At 41.1% G+C, this 10,758-nt stretch overlaps 1 long non-coding RNA gene across 1 annotated transcript; it reads right to left on the bottom strand.

The window, feature by feature from the left end:
* Positions 1-4,080: 4,080 nt before the first annotated feature.
* Positions 4,081-5,887, bottom strand: LOC139102471 (uncharacterized). Its single transcript, XR_011545700.1, has 3 exons — positions 5,660-5,887; positions 5,261-5,570; positions 4,081-5,148 (listed from the first exon to the last, which is right to left on the bottom strand). It is a non-coding gene; the product is annotated as an uncharacterized lncRNA (long non-coding RNA).
* Positions 5,888-10,758: the final 4,871 nt, after the last annotated feature.

Raw genomic sequence — 10,758 nt, 5'->3', positions numbered from 1 at the left:
GACAATGCCGAGAGGCTGCATCGCGAAATACATTAGGATGTGCGGCTCGAGTGAACGGAAAAGAAAAAAAAATTTGTTAAAACAATATTCTTAACTATTCTCAACCTAGAATTTCAACAAGTTCCTTTTCTCGCGTCAAATACGTACTGGGTCACTTGGAAATGAGGCTCGTATCGACGATAGGTCTTAACGGATGGGAACCTACACCTTATCGATAATGATTTCGTCCCGTTCAACTTCTTTGTTGCCTTAATTTTTTATTTAGAAGACAACGTGAACGCACTCAGGAAAACCGTTTCCGCGATTTCTTTTAGTCTCTGTCATAATGGTTAATTACTCGTAACGATGGCAAGTGCTAATGGAATTTGTTGCGAAATTGCAGAACGCGGACTGGCACGCATGTGCTGATCGCGACTGTGAGAACCAGTTTTTTCTCATTCGCTCATATCGCGGATGCACTTATATCCGTGAGAGAATCGAAACTTACTGAAAAAGTTTATTAGTAGTTTCGGAGAATATTTTTCTTAAACTTTTAAATAATATTTTAATTAAAAAAAAAATTTTTATGTCAGTAATAAAATCATAAAATATTACAGTTACATTTATTATTAAAAAATACCGTTTTATTTTTAATCACGTTAATTTATCACTACGGTAAAAAACCAAAATTAATTTTGCTAAAGTGTCTATAGTCCAATATTTCATGGTCACGCGAAAAAAAGTCTCGCCTACCTGGTTGTTTTTGCGTTATTAATCATATATGCGGTCGTGAAGAAACGCAGTCATTAGGAAACGAGTAGAATAATATTAGAACGTTTATGCGACAGCATATCAATAGTTGATAGCTCACAAGTCATTTCGATCTCGACGCGACCGTGCCAATCGATTCGACACGCACTCCGGGCTCTTGACGCACCGAATAATCGTCTCTCATCTTGAACGACGACGTACTAACGAGACGATAAAGAAAGTTTTTCTATGGAGGTGGAGTCGCAGCTTTTAACTACGGGCGATCTACATGCATTAAGTCCACGTGTTAACGATAGCACGCTTTTTTTAAAGCAAGTAACTGAATACATGTCGGACGGAAGTAACACATTTTTCGTCGCAATCTTTACGAGGCTGTCGACAGTTTAAAAGGAAGTTTGTTTGATATTTAATAATAAAATGTCACAACGAGCAAACGTCAATTTCTAATAAAATAAATCGATTACTCAAAAGTGAAGCTTGAAAAGTTCAGAACAAAAAAAAAAAGAGAAATTAAGAATCTTTGTGTCGTGCACGAGGTTTTAATTAAAAAATTATCATATTACGTCGGAGAAGGACATATGAAAGCCTTAAGAAAGGCAGTGGGATAGCATATGTTACAACGGGCTTCTTTAACTCACCGCGTAGTCGGGAACATGCGCACATTGTGCACGTCGTTGTCGACAAGCGGGAGATCCAAACGATCTCGCGGTACTAAAAATACGGCCAGGCCAGACCAGGCCAGGCCGGCCACGTCTCAGGCTTGTTTAAATCGAAACTGAGAAGACGAAGAGAGCGACGCGAGGAAAGTCGAGGGTCCGTCAACACGGCTGACTAACGTAACGACCATATACATTCGGCTGCTAAAGGCGCTTCGCGTAGAGGGTGACTTTTCTCTCTCCCGCATCCCTCCGATATACCCTTCGTCCCCCGTCCTCGGTTTGCCCGCAATGAAAACGTCGCGGCGACTTGTTTTATATGCCATTCGAACAGTTGTTAACGGACGGCGCTGAGCAGGCGCCTTCAATGCCGTTCGCAAGCACGAAGCATGCCGTATAATTAGAAAAAGTCCATCGGATTTACTACCCCTTCTGTGCGACGGTCGTGATTTATTTGTCGATACGATCGGAGATGAGAGACTTGCCCGCGGCAAAATTTTCCGAAGCACGTAGAAACATATATCAAACGGGTCTTAAATAAATGAATCTAGCTGCGAGTTCAAGCTGCGAAAACATTCTCCGGGAGGTTAATAAAAATTCAGTCGTTCCTTAAATTTATTTCGATAAAAAATATGGAACAAACGGCGATGATAAATCTTGCAAGAAATTACAAATTAAATTCTCTATAAGAATTCGCATCTTTCCAATGCATAAAAATACACCTACAGCCCGATTTTCTATACAGATGAGGAAAATTTCTATTCTAAAGCCTGAAAAATGCGAGATTGTATTTAAAGTACGTTGCCGCGTGACTTCAATCTTTGCACGGATTCATCGACTCTTCATGTTTGCACGATTTCTCGCGTGTCAAGAAAAAGATAATTGTTTTCACCGCGAGAATTTTCCACGGAGACACGTAGTCGGTAACTCTTTCGCGGAAGACCGCCAATAGAGAAAACTTATTGGTGTCGCGAATCTTACTCTCGCGCGATTTATCGCCACGTAGCTAATACTCATGCATTTAGCAAACGTTTTAATATTGTGTTTTATTGAATCGCTGAGAGCTTCACGCCTCCTACCCGCTGCGCGTTCGATCATAGATCACACTCTCGTTGTCGACGTTGGAATCGCATTAAGGAAGGAAGTTGTAAATTCGCCTTCCGTCGGCCCACGTCGAATCGATGATCAGCGATACGTTTCCCGCGGGACAAATGACGCTTTTATACACTCTAGCGAACGTACATACACCGTGAAAACGATATATAAGTTTTGCAATCCTTATATATTCGGTCGGCGAGACATATATTTTACAGCCACGCAATGTTTATGAACTGGCAATAGTTAAGTCGTTCTTTTTACCGTGTTACAACGATTCCTCTGGGAGGAAAGAAAAGCAATTCTTTTTCAAGTGCTCGACCTTGCAACCAACACTTGAAGAGGGATCTCTTTGTACAGCCCCGCTTGTGTTTTCTCCAATAATAAAATCCTTTTACTGAGTTACATTATGTGTTAAAAAAAAAAGTCGTAAAAAAAATGAGCTTAAACAATTTTACTGTAATTCTATAATTGTTTAAAAAGTAAACTTTAATTAAATCTTTTTACAATTAAATAAATATAATTTTTTTAAAGTATCATTCTTTTCAAGAATTTTTTTTTGAAGCGTGGGACGATAATCGGATGACAGGTAAAAAAAAGAAAAATATCTAGATCTGTGTCTGACGTGATAATACTTCCGATATAAGATATCCTATCCTTTTACTTAACGCGTTCTCTTTTCAGATAGTCTCGCTTATCCGGATACCTCGAAAATTCAGAGTTTTCACTTAAATATTGTATCAGCTGTCGATAGAATGCGCAGATAGGGATTGGCAAACGCGCACAAAGGATTCTCTAAAGTACAGGCACCGAAAGTGTCTGTTTCGATGATGTATCACGCCGCAGGAGCTAACGTTTCCCAAGGGTTCCCAAGAGTGTGCGCGAGGTAAGAACGTCGAGTGCGACTCGGTGTTTTTGCCGTGTGAAGAGCCGAAGCGGTGAGTTAGCATATCCTTCGAGGAAATCCTTCGAGAGGATACCTTTTATTTCTGCCGGGGATTTTTCGACGCAGCGGTAGTAACGACCGTGGAAGCGTTCGTTGTTGCAACCGACCGAACAATGCCACGTCGTGGTAACAGCTCCGCACGACACTTTGTCTCGCAGAAATCGTCCTCGCGTTTATAAGGCAGAACGACTCCGCCGTCGCTGTTCCACGACGCGCATCCTGCCGGAAATAATTTATTGGACGGGGCGTCAATAAATAATTCCGTGTCGGGACCGTCGGAAAGGTTGCGACGCCACGACGCCCTGTGACTCACGCGACGTCTCGCGTGATTCGATTGCGCGAGAGCGGAGGGCACGGTATGTGAGTAAAAGGTCCGATTTCGAAGCCGGGATATTCAATCGCGTTGATTGATGGCAAGAAATTTGGCGTAACGAGTAATTTGCATAACGAAAGATACGTAAAAAAACGAAAAAAAAAAAAAAGGGAGATCGGATTGAATAAAGGCGAGCTAAAATAGAATGATATAAAGCGGTCTGGTTGGAAGGTCATGTAATTTTCTTCCCGCCCGTCTGCTAACTCGATTTCAATCTCCGCCCATTGCGGTTTACTGTATTTCCAAGAATAAAAATTTCAATTTTAAACGAAAGAAGACCACGAAGCATGGAAAATACTTTCTGTCAAAGAAACACTTCACCTCTGAAAGAATTGCTGCTCGAAACGAGACGAAAAGATATTTACGGATCTACTTCTCCCTAGTCTCCCTATCGCGTACTCAGTTTAAGGTAAACCGCAGCGATAAGATTAAAACAAATAAAAATTTATTAAGTGTCAAGTTATTTGCATGATTTTTTTCAATATGTCCGTGATTGTAATTGACTGAGAAGCTTTAAAAGCTCGCGAATGTGCCGTTCTATTTATGTATACGTTTCAAAGTCCGGTACGAAAGTGATGACACCGCGAAGACCACGATAGGCGTGTCGGCTATGCAAATTAATAAAACACGTCCCATTGCTCCTTAAAAGCGATGAGACGTGCAAACGACTAGAATTCGCAGGCAGAAAACGACGGCCCCTTCAAGGCTACCTAGTTTCTCTAACATGCAGCTCGGACGAAGTCGCACGCGGCTACGCATAGACACTGGCATCAGGCATGCGGACGTATGCATAAGCGAACAAGCTTATGTCCGCCAAGAGGACATGTTAACTACCGCATAGAAAATATTTGCGAACCGGTTCGATGTCTTTTCTCCAAGTATTTTCTCGGACGAAAATTGTACGATCCCATTTAACTGCGTTTTATACAAAGACCGCTCCGAAGATATCAGAAGAATTTTTTTTGTCTTTTTATTTTTCTTTTAACTTAAAATTGATTCGTCAAGAGAGATAAGTGAGACGAAAATTCGATGTTTTTTTTAAAGTTGTTTAGAATGTTTTTGTTTTACGTAAATAATTTATAATTACGTCAATAATTATTTAGAGAAATTAGCATTTTTTATACGATATTTATAGAACAAGCCATGCGCACGCTTTGCGTGCGCTATTTTTTGCAGTCCCGATTCGTACGCGTTATTATTATAATTGAAGACATTGAGTAATTGATGGTCGATGGCATGTTACTGATTCAAGAAACTCAACAACTACGAAAAAAAATCATGCGACTTACCAATCTGCATACAGCGGAGTTGTGGAATTCTGCCGGTGACTGTAACAGAAAGAGAAAAATGTTATTGTAGACATGTATATTAATTATTAAAATTAATAAAAAAGAAGTAAAATTTTTTTTATTTTCTAAAAAAGAAAAAATTTATATTTACCTATAAGTTGCTCCGCCGATGCAGGATGCCCCCCGGGCCTGCTCCTCCTCTCAGATGGGACGTGTCGAGCCATCCTTCCGCGCACAAGTCACTCGCGAACACTCCGACCGTGATTTTACAATCGCGGAAATTATTAGACACTTTCGCACGTCATTTTTCGATACTCCCGTTAAAAAATAATCGTAAAAAAACGCCCGTAAACTAGCGGCACACCCGGGGAACGACCGACGAACCGACTGCGGTTCGTATAGTTAATAATTTCGGCGGTGACGACACTTTCGTTGACTCCTGTGGATGCAGCTGCGACGATCTGTAACAAAATAAATATATATATAATTTAACTGTAGAGATGCTACAAGTATGCAGTCTTTAAAGAAGTTTCGAAAGAGTGAATCTTACATCTGGGGTTGATCCGTTGATGCACGATGCCTTTCCGAGGCCTCCTCCTCCTCTCAGAACATCAGATCTTTCCGTCGGAGTTGACCAGCTTCCTCCAGGCCATTCGAAATTCGTCCTCGCCCTGGTCATCTGCGAACAAAAAGCCCAGACAATTAATAAAAATTACACGAGTCTATACGACTTCTAAAATAGAACGATCAAGTAAGGATGTGGCTTACTTTAAGGAAAGGAGCTTATTCACACGTCTTCTCCTCACACGGATAATGGGGAGGAGAAGATAGTTCTCGTGCCGGGCCGGGCGGTTTTCGTTAAACGGAAGTGCGAATTTCGGTACGGAGAGACACGTGCTTACTGCACAGCGCGTAATACGTGTGTGCCAGCGCGACCGCTAGAGAAGGACAAAGCGAGAGTGGGGGTAGTGGGGGAAAATATCTAGCGCGCGGCACGTATTCTCGCGCCCGCCTCACCCTCCCTTCCCCCCGGCTACCTACTCTATACTCTCGTTCGCTTTAATTTTAATATTTCGGATCGATCGAAGAATGTAAAGGACCTCGCATAAGAAACTAACTACGATATAATGTCGAGATCGAGAACGACTCGATGGAAGTACCGTCTTTGCCTGGATATACTAATTAAATATTATTAAATAGGATTTAAACATCAAGCGTATTAAAAAAAAAGCGAAAAAAATGTGAAATTAGGCAGAATAGTAAATAATGCGAAAGATGATAGTCAAGAGACTGTCGCGTTTCGTAATGTGAGAAGCAATCGTTCATTTTATAAATCGCGTTTGAGACTGCAGCCGCAAGTTATCCCACGGTACTACTTACGTGTTATCAATTATCATCTCGGACTGAAGCGCCATGCGCCGGTATTGTAATACATACAGCTTTTGTTTAAGCTGATAAACCATTGATAAGACGTAATGTGTCGCGACGTTCGCAGTCTGTAGAATTATCTCGCGATGCACGCTGTATTTGGTTCATTCATCGACGTAATTATAATCATCAATGAATCAAGAAATGTGATAATTTAATATCGCAGGTTAATTAAATTTTCTATAAACAATTGGATCTATTGTTAAAAATAAATTATTTCATACAAACAAATCGAAATTATGCTTAAAATATATCCGTATTTTTTTAAACAAAGTGACAATTAATATTAATTGGGGATTTTATATTTATTATGATGATTTATTAATATTATTTTTCAGTATTAGCGTAAGAATGGGCGACAACGGTAAGATGAGTGTCGACGAAAAACCGAAATAAAAAGAATCATTTTACGTGCGAACCGGTTGGATATCCGATCTTCTAAACGAAAGGGCGAAAGGATACACACAGCCATCGAATGCGCGCGTCATAGTAACAATGAAGGATTTCTGATGCAACGCGCATTGGGCTGGAACATCTTGAATTTCATTATTTGTTCGTGGTATCGAAACCCGACGCCGAGTGGAGAATGATAGAGAACAAATCGATGTGCTATTATCAAGGCTACAACTTGGAAACGTATTAAAGACACCTTCGTTGGTACATGAACCTTTCACAAGCTATGCGATTTAATTTATTAAAAAAAAAAAGAAAGAAAAAAATGTTTATGTTAGAGCCAAAGCACTTGACTGACGTTTAGCATCTTTTCTCTAGTCTTTAATTTGTAGAATTAAACGATTCGACATATAAGTGATTTATTTTATTAAATAAGAATGGCAATTTATAATTATTTATTTCGTATTAACAGCTAAGCTGTACAAGACTATGGATGCGTAGCGTTAATTTTAAATTAAAGATTGATCAAAAATTATATTAAGTCTATATCGTATAATTAAAAATAAAGGATTATTTTTATGGTGAGTGTAACGACCGTTTATACACTTTCCTCTCCGAGACGTCCTCATCATTGTTAAGTAAATCTTGCGTGTTGCACGGTGCAGAAGGGCCTAAGGGCGATAACGAGGTAAGTTAGGTTCGTGCCAGTCGTTGATTTAACGCCCGCATTTCCGTGGGGGCCCTCGACGGGACGATCGCGAAACGAATAATTCTTGCCGCGAGGACGAACGTTTGTCATTATTATCGAGAAGGACCTTTAATACGCGCCGCCTCACGCGAGAACGAAAGCCAAAGACGAGAAGTGTGCGCGGTGAAACAACCAAGTGGAGAGACCCCTGGAGCTATGGGTCCCATGGGTCCGACGCGGCCTTGGTGAGAAAAGGAATGCAAATGAAATCGACGATGCGAGATATTCCGGGTACCTCTAATGCGCCTTGATGAATTCGAACACGAAAACACATATATCATAACTCGGGCTCGGAAAGCATCGTCCATAATCTACACGACGGTGTCTCGAAATTTCAATCCCCAATTCCACGCTTATGCGACCTACACAAATTCAAAAATTCTACACAGCTAACTTCGTCACTTTATTAAACTAAGCAGCTAACAATTTCAGGGAATTAGAAACAAAGATTATTACAATTTTTTTTTTTTTTTTTTTAAATTCTAACACGATTGTTGATTAAAATTATACATATTTATTTTTACCGAGATAAAAAAATGATATCGCTCGTAAATAAAATTTTTTTTTTAATCATAAATAACGTGCGTATAGCTGGTTATGAAAACAAGAACTAAAGAGCCCGGTTTTGATAAAGGTGGACACGTCCTCGGTTCGTGACCCCACTTTCGTTAACTGCTTTTAATTGCCCTGTAATTGAGATTAATGGAAAGGCATGCGGGCGCTCGTGATATTTCCCCCGACGAATTAAAGTTGAAACGCACGATGTGCCGCAAAGACGCCGCTGGAATCTCTTGTGACACGCAACGCCGCCGAGTTCCAGAAAAAGAGTTATGTAACGGGGTGTCAATTATTATAATATGGTTCAATTTTCTTTTTCCTTAGAAAATTTGTGGATAACATTTTTGTATTTGAGATTTAACTCGAAAAAGTTAAAAAAAAGAAAAAGAAGAAAAAAAAATGGAAACGTTGTGATGATTTTAACAAGTTAATGAGATAAACACCATAGGTCTCCGTTTTACGAACGTTATAGCGTAGGCGTGCAGAGAACCTCTCTGTTCCTGGCAAGAGGGTTGAACAACCTGCGCGGTAAATAGCTGATTATCTCAGCGTACCCAAAGCACGAAAAGCCACGGGCTAGCACCATTCTGGACTAGATGAAGTAATAATAGGGTAATCTCGTTGGCATGCAGCGAGCATGCCGCACGGCTTACAATGTATATGCACGGGCAAGCATCTTCCTGCATTCCTCGATTATCAATTTTACGAGTCCTGTGCATTGTGACTCACTATACAGGACGACATTATCGTTGGTATCGTAACGTAAAACAATTCCCAATTTTACAAAATAGCCCAAGTTTAACAAAAAGAAATTTAATCCTATAAAACAATAAATTTCTAAACGTGCACTCAACATTAAGTAATCTTTGCTTAATTCAAGCTTAACAAATTCTGACATTTAGTTTTCAAAGTTAGACAGCCGCTTTCCAAATTTATTTAAATAAAATATCTATCACTGTCATTGAGTCTAAGATTCCAAAATTTATTGCATTCTGTAAATTTAAATATTTCATCGTCTGTCTTGGTGTCTTTTTTTTTCTCTCTTTCTTTTTCTCTCGACTGTATAAAAAAAAGTTTACTAAGCACTTTTCGTGCCGAGCCGTGTATAAATTAAAAATCTATGTAAAAGACGTCGGGCGGCTTTCCCCGGCGGTTTTACGACAGCGAACGAGAAAAAGATCTTTCGGAAAGCGGACTATGAGGCGACGCCCTGGTGTGGCTGGCACTCTTCACTCAAGATAGCCGTGTATCCACGCGTGCACTAACATGCTCGCATGTTCTGTAAGAAACAGCTGAGTCTCGCGAGGACGAATGTTCTCTCCCGCGGAACATCCTCCGCGGAATTAATGGCTCGGGATCCTTGGTCTCAAGGACGTGCGTATTCGCACCGGACATTCTGCGCGGAGGTGCTTTGTTACATTCCGTCGATCAATCTTGTCGTGATAAATTTTGACCTATCATCTCGAGATCTATCTAAGAACGCCGCGTAAATGTCTCTTCCCGAAACGAGTGAAAAGAACGATATCACGATCAATTCAATTTCATATCTATAACAGACTGCTTTATATTTTATATTTATTAACAGCTGCGATTAAAACAAAGTAGATCTTGATATCCGATGATAATAAAATGGAAAAAAAAAAAAATAAAAAATTACAACTGCGCGGTGACGTCACTCTTAGAAAGAGAGAATATTTTCCGAGGCTGTTACATCGCGAGATAATTAAGCAAGTCCGGGACCCGTCGCTGGTAAAAGTGTCTAGCGCGTAGATGGGAGTCACAAAACAATTAACGGCGTAATAGTAATAATAATAATTGTTTTTGATATGAATAATTCATTACGAGGTTAACCGACATTGTTGCGTTCCAGTCAGAAAAAAATTCCAGCCGCGCGGCGAGTAAACGGTAGGCACGCACGCGTAATTAGACTCTCGCAGCCTCGCGGATCATTCCGTGAAAACTGAGGACCGACGCCTACGCGTGCACACGCACGTGCGTGGAACAGCTGAGAGAGCGAGACGCGTACGCTTTGACGAGACGATGGGTTCGGTAGGGCCCGAAAACTTGGACTGTTACGAGAAATTGTGTGCTTTCGAAGGAGTAAATTATTTCCGCGGCACTCGACGGCCCCGGCTCTTCTCCTGCATGTGTAATTTTTGAATCCCGGAGTCCTAAACTCCTTAAATTATCCACGGATTGAAGTGCGAGTTGATTTCGTAAGTAAACAGAAGACGACTTACCGGTGGAGGTTGGCGGTGGGGATGACGCTTTGGGAACCTCTGATGTAAGCAATCGACGTTGGGAAGAAGTGGCGAGATAAGGATTCTCAATGAAGCGCTGGACGGGGGACGGGCGGCTGCGAGAACCCAGGAGGCGAGGGCGACGTGCGGAAAAGGGGAACGCCGCCGGGTCGGAAGCGAGAGAAGCGATGGTTGCGCGACTGCGACGACACGACTTCGTGACGGGCTCGGTTCGAAGCGGTAAGCGTGCCGAGCATGCGCACGCCTCTGTCGTTGCTCAGT

This window comes from Cardiocondyla obscurior, linkage group LG05 (genome assembly GCF_019399895.1).
Source record: "Cardiocondyla obscurior isolate alpha-2009 linkage group LG05, Cobs3.1, whole genome shotgun sequence".
In the NCBI taxonomy this organism is placed as follows: Eukaryota; Metazoa; Arthropoda; class Insecta; order Hymenoptera; family Formicidae; genus Cardiocondyla; species Cardiocondyla obscurior.
Note: the sequence above shows the minus strand (reverse complement) of the source record. Positions and strands in the feature narration are given on the sequence as shown.